Below are 11158 nucleotides of genomic sequence, written 5' to 3'. Positions count from 1 at the left end.
TACACGGCTTTCTTGAGCGATTTCAGTCTAAATAAACGTGTTTGAGGAGACAGGTTTATCATCTAATGTTTGTCACAGATACTCAATTGACATCAAACAACACAAACGACTTCATCAAACTAGGTGTTTCTCTTAAGGAAACCGCTCTAATCAATCATGCAGTGAAAACACCTTAGTTCGGCGCTCAGGTTGATAACAGAAAGTCTTTCTTACTATCCCCAGTTTCCCTAGCGCCTGCACCGCCTATATACCGTGAAAGTTTAAAATAGGTCGTTTTACTGAACATTGAGCCCGCACAGAAAACGGGCTATGGCCTGCTTCCTTCGCTATGGCTCGAACTTTTATCTACATTTAAGCGAAGTACAGGTCGTTCGACCAAAAGCAGTTGGCGTAGTAGTAGTAGTAGTAGTAGTGGTACTAGTAGTAGCAGCAGCGTGTCGGTAATATGCGTCCGGAAAATCCTGATTGATTGACAGGGTTACGACGTCAAAATCACATGACCTCTTGCGAAACTTTCGAGCATCCCACATTCAAACTAAAGCTACCAAATATAATATGAAATAAATCGATCGCCATCGAGGTACAAACCGAGGTCTTCTGCATTCCAGACGGGCCCGGAACACATAGGCCACGAAGGATGTCTCCGAATTTATTCCCTTTATTCCACAAACCTACAGGCCACGAAGGGCCGATGGTACCAAGCATATTAGAGAGGAACCTAGCGAACGCGTTGTTGTGCTTATGGCTTATTAACGGGTGTTTGGGACATATACTGATGTTACAGTACAAGTAATTTTAAAATGGAAATTATGCAAACAAGGAAAAGTGAAAAATTCGCGCAGTGAAAAGTGCGTTGTTAAAAGCTCTTGGAGTTGGCTCTTAGAGCGAAGGCTAAGCGTCCCCCGAATTTTTGGTTAGAAATATGTGTATTTGTTGCCACACGTCGATGAGTTTAGAAGTAAAAATTACTTTTGAAGTTAATTTGTTACGTGAATAACAATGTTTGTTTATTTTGCTCGTTGCCCTTCTATTTCATTTTTATTTGTTTGCAGACATACTGCGCACCATGATTATGTTCAAGCAGGCACGGCACAGTTTACCTTTTCCCGCTTGGACCTGCTAACTGCTAACACCGCTACCATTTGCTTTATTTCGTTCTTTAAAGCCCGACCGCTGAAAGCCAGCTCGTCCGCGTGTCATAGCATCTAGCATCAGCTCTGGCTGATTTTGCAATTGCACAAATGTACCGGCGAACAAATGTCATGACGGGAATAATTGCTACTGCAAGTGATAAAGACAATCGCACAGCTGTAAAGCTGGAGTGGCGATGCTTCGGGCTCGTTCAGAAGTGAACCAGATGAAATGGTCTAAAAGGGGATAACGCTTGAGCATATTAAACCCATGAAGCAAGTAAACATTTTGTTGAGATATGTCTGAAAGAATGCAGCTATAGCATTGTTTAGTAGCTTGTGTAGGAAATAAGGTTTTCTATGTAAACATTTCGAATGCCGCATAGTCAGGCGGCCCATATTTTCATCACTTCATATGATTTCATGTGCATTTTCAGTGCGAATGCTTTTCTAGCCTACAACAATATACTTCGTCGCTTTGCATATTATGGTTTTCGCCCGTCTAACAGAGTGTTTACATGGCAACGACCAAGGCTAGGTTTCTAACAAAAGGTTATATACGACACGATATGGAGTACCATGGCAGTAATCGATGCCGTTACCATGACCTAGATGGACAATTCACTTTTAGGTCTAAGTAACGATGGCTATGTCTAATAAAGCAAGGGTTGAACAGGGAAAGGTGAATGTGTTTGAACACATACTATCATAATTCTTGCATTCCAAACGTAATTGACTCTTTGCTCTTAGTTAAGCCTAATTAGACTAGCTAAGGCTTTAACGTCTTACCTTCGCATCGAAACTTTCGCTCAGCTATTGCTTTATCCCTTCATATTATTTTACATAATACTTCCATGTTTTCAACTACTGAAGGCGAACGCTAATAGACTTAAGACTGAAAAAAACGATGCCCATGATTGAGCCAATAATAGCGATAACATAGTTCTTCCATACTCCTAATAGTCATAAAACTCCTGCATGTTTGTTCGGCCACAGAAGCTGCTGCTAGGGGCGCCATCTCCTATAGGGGGCTTTGAGCACAGGGACGCCCAGGAGGCATATGGGCGCGTGAAAATAAAAAAAAAAGGTTTTGCTTTTATGTTACAGACTTAAATAGGCCTGAGATATTTCATAAGTTTAATACGTTTTGCAAAAATAAAGTGGATCGCCTATATTCGCTGCAAATCCGCAATAGCAGTCTGCGTGACACAAATCTGTAGAAAACGCTGCCGGCAGAATCACATCTGACTCCCCACCCCCAATCAGCCTGCTGTCCCGTGGATACTCGAGATGCTTATACTGGGACACTATAACGTTACCAAATGTAGGGCGTGCTCCGCTATGTATACAATACAACTAGCCTGGAAGCACTGCACGGTAAAGCAAATACAGTATTAGTAGACGATAGTCAGTAAATAGGCACTTTCCGTTACCCTCCCAGCGCGCTCGGGTGCTCGCCCAACTTGAATACAGGTCTAAAGTACCTCGCGCATGCTGCAATCCAGTGTGTGCTTAGCTGGAGTGAGATTTTATTGAAGTAAGTAATATTTCGTTAATTGCGCGAGACAGGGTAACCAAAGAACGCACAAAAATGTTGGGCTAGTTGCTCCTATGCGCGGTTGTCAGGCTTTGACCTTTAAGAAGTACGGTACATTTGATTTCGCTCGCAAAACTTCAAAATCGCAAAATCGTTCCCTTTTAAACTTATTACGTTTTTTTTTTTGGCGGCAATAAAATAAAAGTGCTGCTACACTGCACAGTTTACTGTCCCCGTCCCGATATAATAGCAAGGTACTGAATTTCTAGGCGCTTATCTACCTGCTACATATTACTACGCTGTATTTAACAGAGTAAAGTAAATTATGTACAACAACTTACCCTACACCGTCATGGGCGGTGTACCTTCGAAATTCGCGGAACTCAAAAATGTGAATTCATTATACATATTGTCACAAAAATTGTAGGATTTAATTCCGCCTCAGGTCCAGAGGAGTGCCGGACATGAGCGATGAGCCGTTAGCCAGTAAACAACCACCAAATATGTCACAAATATCGTAGGATACAGCTCCAAAGAGATGTAGCTTAGCTTCGATAATGCGGCCACCGCTCATAGAACACGACTGCTTGAGCTTATTCTTCTTCGCTTCTCCTTGATCATTTAATTCTTTCTCTGCCAAATGGTACACCACATGGAAATATTATTAGGTGCATGCACATACTCTCACGCTGTGGGGAAGGCAGTTCAAGATTGAGCAAAACAGCGAAATGCCGTGAAAAAAATTTCCTTACTGGACTTACCTGAGCTCACAAAGAGTAGAACACTCGAGGGGCGTCGACGGCAAGTAAGTGTTTAACGGTCGTAAAACAACACAATGCCTACCGCTCTCAGCTGCTTTCTATTTAAAATTGGCAACGCATCTTCCAGCCAGCACTCCAAGAGAAACTACGATAGCCTTAAGCAATTTGGAAGCAGTGATGCCGCCGTGAAGAGCATACCAAGCTCCCCCATAGAATAGCAGGCACTATTGACGACCATATAGTATAAGGAAGGACTCTAGTGTAATGTATCTATCCTAGATGTTTATTGGAAGGGATTCTGCGTTCCCATTGCTGTTACATATTACCTGATGTGCATTCCAATATATCTGCTGGAAGCGCTCCAAACATTTGGTGGGGAGGGGGGGGGGGGGGAAGAGTAGCATACAGCATGCACGCGAAAGAGGAATGGTAAGGCGAGCAGCAGCAGAGGCTGTAATGGAGTCCCGTTAGGCTTTTTTCTTGGCGTTTCCCATATTTCTTTTTACCACTGCTGCCTCCAGTTTTATTTGGAGATCTTAAAACACACTCACTAGGATGTATGAAATATTCTGAGTACGGCTAGCTAAATGGCCTGCTACTTGAAATGCTTAGTTGACTTCACTTATGAAATAAGGCGTTGAAACCGTGGTGTTCGTTGTGATATTCCGCTGAAGATTTCCAACATCCGTATAGCCCAGTTGGCCAGTACTTATCAGGGAATCATTGATATCGCTGTTGAAATGGATTGTATTGGCTTTATTGAGAGGATACATATTGATCAACTGTGCAGAATTGTTGGTTTTTAGCATTCCGCATTGATAGTGACGTAGTGGCTGCATTCATGCAGTCGAGTTTGGAGATGGGGCTTCCACGCAGTGACCTGCTTGGCAGACTTTATTTGTGCTTATTGCTGCGGTTACCTGCGATTAATAAATAGGAAAGAAAAGCATAAGATAACCAGTGCAGATGTCGACACTAAAAACTATAGTTGGTCTTCTTGGGGTATCCCTTCAATTGGAAAATTTAGAGGATCATATCTTTCTCCAATTCTTGCATTTATGAAAGATATTCCTAAACATTTTTCAAAACTTTAAAACTGACCCTGGAGCTTACTTGATAGCATACGCCCCATCACTAAGCTAGAAGAATGAGTTTACTTAAAATTTCAAAATGTGTAAAGTTTCAAAATCATTTCTTGACCAGTGTAGCTGTTCTTTATTCTTTATTCAATGATTACCCCGCTTAGCCCGAGGGCGCTGCAGCAGGGGGGTTACAGAGTGGAAAAAAACACATCTTCATTTATGGAGCACACTTGATGACTTGAAAGCCGATTCCATTCCCTGATGGATCGAACAAAAAAGGAACTGGTATGCATGTTAGTTCTGGCACTGTATTCCAAAATTAAAAAATAAATGATCTGTGCGAGCAGAAACATAATGTGGCCTATGTAAGTATATTCCCTTTCGAATGCCTGTTTTGTTGTGGTAAATTTGGTACAACAGTTTAAGTCGTAATTTCCTTCTTCGAGAAGAGAGGGTTTCCCATCCTAATTTATTTTTCATGACGGTGCAGCTATCAGTTCTCGAGTACCGACACAGGACAAACCTTGCTGATCTATTTTGGATGTTTTCAATTTTATTGCTCAGTGTTATTTGCCAAGGGTCCCATACGGCACAAGCGTATTCGAGCAGTGGTCGAACGTACGTTAAGTAGGCTATTGATTTCAAACAAGGCGGCAAGTGTGTCAGATTTCGCTGTATAAAGTTTAAGGTCCTACCGGCTTTTGCAACTACGGTATCCACATGTGTATTCCATGAACAGTCGGCTGTAAGTGTCACACCTAAGAATTTATGCGCCACTTTTTTGTGTCACTACAATACCGCTGATGCTATACTGTGAGGCTAATTTATGTTTTTTACGTGCAAACGTAACATGAACACATTTTTTAGTATTTAACTTCATTTTCCATTTAGAACACCATTAAAGAACACATGATAAGTCACTTTGTAACTGGGCAACGTCGTCTTGATTTCTAATTTGTCTATATAAAACACAATCATCGCCAAACAACCGTATACTGGAATTGATTCCGGAACAAATGTCATAGTTACACGCTACCTTATTTCGAACCTCCGTTTATTTTTATGTGTTTTTACATATCTTAAGAGATGGATGCAGTTGGCATAAATTCTTTCCGACATAAAAACTTTTTTTTCTAAGACCGGCTCTTTGGTTTATTCAGTAGATCTAGTGCCCTTAATAACGAACCACTAAGCGTTGTTAGAATAGTTCATCCTGAGATTCGAAAATGTTCGTCCTCTAGGAATGCTGTTGTCGCATCACAATCCTTTTTAGGAGAAAATACCTTAAGCTCAATTTTAAAAGCTGTTTAGTGAGTTGTCATGCAGTTTTTGCAACGTTCTGTTAATTTTTATTGCCTAAGCACCAGTTGAAGTGCACTATGTTCTTAGTCGAAGTCCCGCTCAGGGACGAATAAGCACTGTATTTCTTCAATTGGCACACGCCACCCCATGGCCAACGATCGGCTTTTCAGGGTCCACGGCTTGGGATTATAGCCTACACCACTAAACTGGCCGACCCCACCGGGAACGTTCTCCATCGTGAGATAATTTGTGATCAAGTCCCTTTTTCAAAGAATTTCATCTCAGAAAGGCCAATCACCGGGCTGTCAGAAACCTTTTACCATTTGGTAAGCCGATGGGTACCCATCTGCGCTGACGATCGTGCCAAAGCCAGCGAAATGTGCGGCTTACTCTCAGTCACCAAGCGACCATTTCGATGGTATTGTATTCTTGTTAATGTTTTAGTGCTACTACTTCGCCTACAATGAAGGCCCCTACGTAATACTGTGCTTAGAATGCTGCTGCTCTACAGTCGCAAAAATATTGATAGGTGTACATCATCGGCCCATGTAAGCTTTCAATACACTTACCCCGCACGGTACTCCATCTGGCTCATTTCCGCGACGCATGGGCCAACCTTTGCATAAATATTTGCAGCTTATCCTGTATGACGAGCGCCACTGCGTAAAAATACAAGGGAAGAGTTAGAATTCAAAAAAACATCATTACACCCTATTCTCATCCCCTGTTGAAACTAGTCTTTCACAAAGACGAAGCCCGTATGGAGTGATGTTTGCGAAAAATATTGACGCCTTTATTTCTCAAAGGATCCAAAGCTGTAAGTATTTGAGTTGTAAGTAAACATCTCACAAAAAATCCACGTTTCTTAAAGGAACACCACTGATGCATGTACTTTGCTTGCAGAGTTTAGAACAAAATCTTCATTCGGGATTATCACTAACATGTCGAATGGGTTAAAGATTGCAGCTTTCGTAGAGATAACACCCAAAAAGACTTACAGGCAGCACGGAGGGCGGTAGGAACAATACATTTTAAATCGCTGAAGATATACCTATATATACCTATCGTATATAAGCAACCTCGCATGCTTAATTGAGCAAGTCTTTTAAAAAGGGCTTGAACTGATCACCATGACGCCGCAGTGGAGAAGTGAAGAAGCGATTTTTGACTACAACACAGTGTTTATTACTGCTAGCGTTTACAAGAAGATTGTTCACGTCAATCGGTCCACGCACTTGGCTGCTAGGGGCTCTGAGCACGAAAAGCTGCTTTTGCTTTCAACTATAGTAGTTCCATCTGCTTTATTAAATAAAAAGAATTCCTTTTTATTTTTGTAATCAGTCAGTTACAGCCAATAAGGAGTGAAATTTTTCAGCCAAGGGATTATAACAGTACCTAATCAGCAACACAAAGTGTGCTAAAATGTTTGCAAACAAAAAGTGAAATATGTGTTCCAAACAGTGCGATCGATATTGGCTGTGCAGAGACGACTGTCCGCTCTATTGCAGCCTGAGCGGTGCCTGGGTTTAAGCTAATATTTCTTCTCAGTAACGCGCAGTAGATAGTTTTGTCCCTATTGCAGCTCCATAAACTCCTAAATATGGTGCCACATATATTTCACTAGTTCCCCACCACAACAGAAACCTAGCGGTTAGCATTCTTCTGCAAGATTCACTTCACCATTCAGATTACCATAAATTGATGCTTTCTGGCAGTTTAAACTGAATGCTGCGCTTTAAGAATAATATTTGTGGAGTTTGATTGTTTTAATGTTACATGGGCTTGAAACAAATGTGCAACAGTGACCGCTCGTGTGGGGAACACAGGTAATGCGAAACGCTTCATACAGCACACTTGGAGTATCAGTTAACTCCACTAGGAATTACGCAGATATGTTCTCGAATAAAAATGTTTAACGTGAAAAGTTCAGAACTATGTCGCATTTTTCTTCATTAAATGGCACGACAGGTGCAATGTTTGAATGTCGCGAACTATTGAAAAGCAAGACAAACCTTATCAGTCTTAGGACACAGGAAAATACTGAAAGAAAGTCTCAAGTTAATATCTGAGCAAGACACTGTCTCCCTAGGACATCAAAACTGTTGTATTTATAATCACAATGAACTGTCCTAATTTCAATATTTAAAATTTTCGCTTTTTTACCTTTCATAGTGAAGAATGCCAATAGTGTAGTGACATATGAGTTCAAATTGGATTTCGGCAAATGGGCTAACAATTAAAAAGGTACTAAGCGATCCGCGTCTGTTCTTTTGAGTCATTTTGCGCAAAACAAATATGCATTTTAAAGCAAGAGAGTGAACCACCCATAGCTGTAAGAGAAGAATCTCATGCTGCCTTTAAGAAGCTTCCTACTTACCGGTGGCAAGGGAATAGCTCTCTCACATTCCACTGAGGCCCGGTCTTCATCTGCAAGATACGGGCAGTCAATGCAAAACGTCTATTGGGGTCTAAACACTATACTGTCAATGCATTTCAATCGACGCAAAATTTGGCCTGTAGCATAGTTTCGAAACTGCTCACGAGAAATTCCAGTGAGCCTATAGTGTGTGTAATGAAAACGGAACATTGCATGATTGTCGGTTTCATTCTTTTCAAAAAAGTACACAATTATATTTATGCACGCAAACTTCACTAAGCGGTTGAAAATGAGTTTGATATAATATTTCGTTTGAATGTTACCACTGAAGTGTATCAGATTAGCACAAGACCTTCCTAGGGAAATTAACGTATTGCCTATCCTATCCTATCAGATTACATCACGGATGTTATGATAATAACGGCGTACGGTCCAACAGCATTGTTGGTTTGGTTGTGCTTTAGGTTAGTACTGAAGAAAAAAATCTTCTTGTTAAAATGCAGATAGAAAATTGGCAAACACTTTTGTTAAAAGAATGACAGATAATCTTATTGAAAAATATGCGTGCAACACGCTTTCATTTTGCAGAGCCCCGCAATTATGAAAAAAAAAAGTTTGCCACGAGAATTACATATTTCGAGCGTTTCTGATCAAAATGCAATAATTTAAAATTACATAGATGTCAGTATACGTACTAATGTCTTGCAATTCTTTTTAAGCCTGCGCAAATATGCTCACATACCTGACACTTTTTGTCTGCTTCTTACTGCAAGAGCCTGTGATTCGATGCGCGTTTCTTCGCATTTCTCAAATATATTAATTTCGAAACTTCATTTTGGGCACAAAAGTGGTTTCTTTACACCAAACCTTCATCAGGTACGTGTCTAACAAATGGTTCTTTAGTCAATCCCTTTCCGGACATTTCAGGCAAATTTGGGTTCGCTCGTATGACTCTTCGTCATGACCGGTTAGCGGCAGTGTTTGATCTCGATCGTTACGTTACTAAAGCTAAGCACTCCAGCAATCGTCCCTAACGAAATTAGCGTAATTCATAAGCAGATAACACATAGAAATCGATGAAAGCAAACGTATCGTACAACAATTTTTTTCTGCAAAGCCATACTTCTTTGCTTTATTTTGCGAAGGAACATGACATCTGTTACGCAATGCGTTTATGTGAGACAAACATTGCAGGAAGCAAAACATGCATTACAAAATAAAACATTACTAGCTGTACTGACCCTATAAAAACCTTAAGCACTTAGTTTATAAAAAAACGCGAACGTATGATTCTCTCTATTTCTGTTCGTATTGATACTTTCAGCTGTTTTAGCATCAGAGAAGTAACGACGAGAACTAAAACTGTACCTGCAGAAACGATGGTACAGCCAAGCAAAGTCACAGCCAAGATGCAGAGCGCTACGTGGGCCCTCATTTCTCACTCCTTTTTTGTTGGACAACAGAGTGATAACAACGCGCTGAGCGCCGATTTACCTCCTATATAAGCACCGAGTGCGTCGCGTCGCGGCGGCAACGCCTCTAGAGCCTCTTATAAGAGAAAGCGGCAAATAGCTTTCGTGATAACAAATCTTCAGCTCGTTATGCCCTTCTGCACTCGCGTGATAGCGATATCCGGCAGGGTGCAGCATGGCTTGGCACCAATTACGGGAGTGGAAAACACCTTGGCAATAGGCATATAGATAAAATATATCGTAAAAGCCTCAGTTTCCTGCTAATCCGGAGGGAAGTGCGATATCTTGCAACTTCCTGAGACATAAGCAATTCAATCACGTGCTATTGCCCGTCACAAATACCATAGCTAGAAAAGCACCTAATGCAAATGGGAAGTGGGTTTATTAAAATATTCAACCGTGGGATTGAAATGTGGAAATATAAACTGCTTCTTGTGCAATTTGTTTATTTTTTTATGCCGATAGCACGGCTCTTCCCTGTCTTACCTTGTTTTTTATGAGTTAGGAACCACTCTCTATTTGATAAAAAAATAACCATACACAAACATTTTTTCCACCACAGGATTGCAGTGCGTGACTTTAGAGCAGTATAGAGATAGCCTTACCACCCTAATATGTGAGAGGCAGTGTATACTAGCAGCTGAGATTATCGACTTACAAATCTTTCTCAACTTTAGATTTCCGAAATTCCTTCCTGACTGCATTAGTTATGTGCCCGTAGTTATATGAATCCTTGGTATCAGCGCTCCATAATGTATCAATTCAGGCGGAACATATGTCATGCTGAATTATTTCCCGAGAGTACTGTAACAGCCGGAAACTAGGATCGGCAACATTTTCGGCTCATATTTCTAAATGCTTTCTCACGACTGTGCTTTCTACTAGGAGAGTAAAAGTACGTCGGACCAATTAATGTGCTCTTCAAGTGATTGCCTCTTTGCGTCACAACTAGAAAGTAAACATCAACGTTGAAAAAACTGTTCTTATGTCAATGACACATAAGAAGCATCCTTTGCTTTTCTGCCACAGCACTAAACTCACCTTTATTTCTACAATAAGCAGCAGTAAGTTGTTAAGGCAGTGGTTCGCAAATGATGTTAATCGGACTACTCGTATTAACTGCGTAATTGGAAGCTCTAACCGCGTAATTTTTTCTCGTAGACATACTCTCAATTGTTCTCTTCTTTATATATAAATTCTACCTTAACAATGAATTCATTTACCTGTTTAGGCTATGCAGTCTTGATTTGGGACCTTTCTAGAACTTCGCTACAGACCTTTTACAAATTGCGTATCTTTCTTTCGTGTCACAAAGAAATTGTCGCTAACAATATATGTTTCTATATGAAATAATTAAAAGATATTAGCAGACTGGAATAAATAAATTCGCAGTATCTATCTGTTCCACGGGTACAAAGCTTCGTACGTATTTCTTTCGTGTTGCTAAGCACAATCGTGCTTTGCATATTTATATTCTATTGTATCACCAAGCATAAG

General features: G+C 40.6%; 1 long non-coding RNA gene across 1 annotated transcript; it reads right to left on the bottom strand.

Annotated features, from left to right (window-relative positions):
• Window positions 1–4157: 4157 nt before the first annotated feature.
• On the bottom strand, window positions 4158–9717 carry LOC146195427 (uncharacterized). The gene is made up of 4 exons (XR_014706011.1): window positions 9558–9717; window positions 8190–8239; window positions 6382–6471; window positions 4158–4348 (listed from the first exon to the last, which is right to left on the bottom strand). It is a non-coding gene; the product is annotated as an uncharacterized LOC146195427 (long non-coding RNA).
• Window positions 9718–11158: the final 1441 nt, after the last annotated feature.

The sequence above is a fragment of the Amblyomma maculatum genome, chromosome 3, assembly GCF_055883805.1.
Source record: "Amblyomma maculatum isolate TAMU_Amacu chromosome 3, ASM5588380v1, whole genome shotgun sequence".
Lineage (NCBI taxonomy): Eukaryota > Metazoa > Arthropoda > Arachnida > Ixodida > Ixodidae > Amblyomma > Amblyomma maculatum.
The sequence above is the reverse complement of the archived record's forward strand: the minus strand, read 5'-3'. Positions and strand labels throughout refer to the sequence as shown.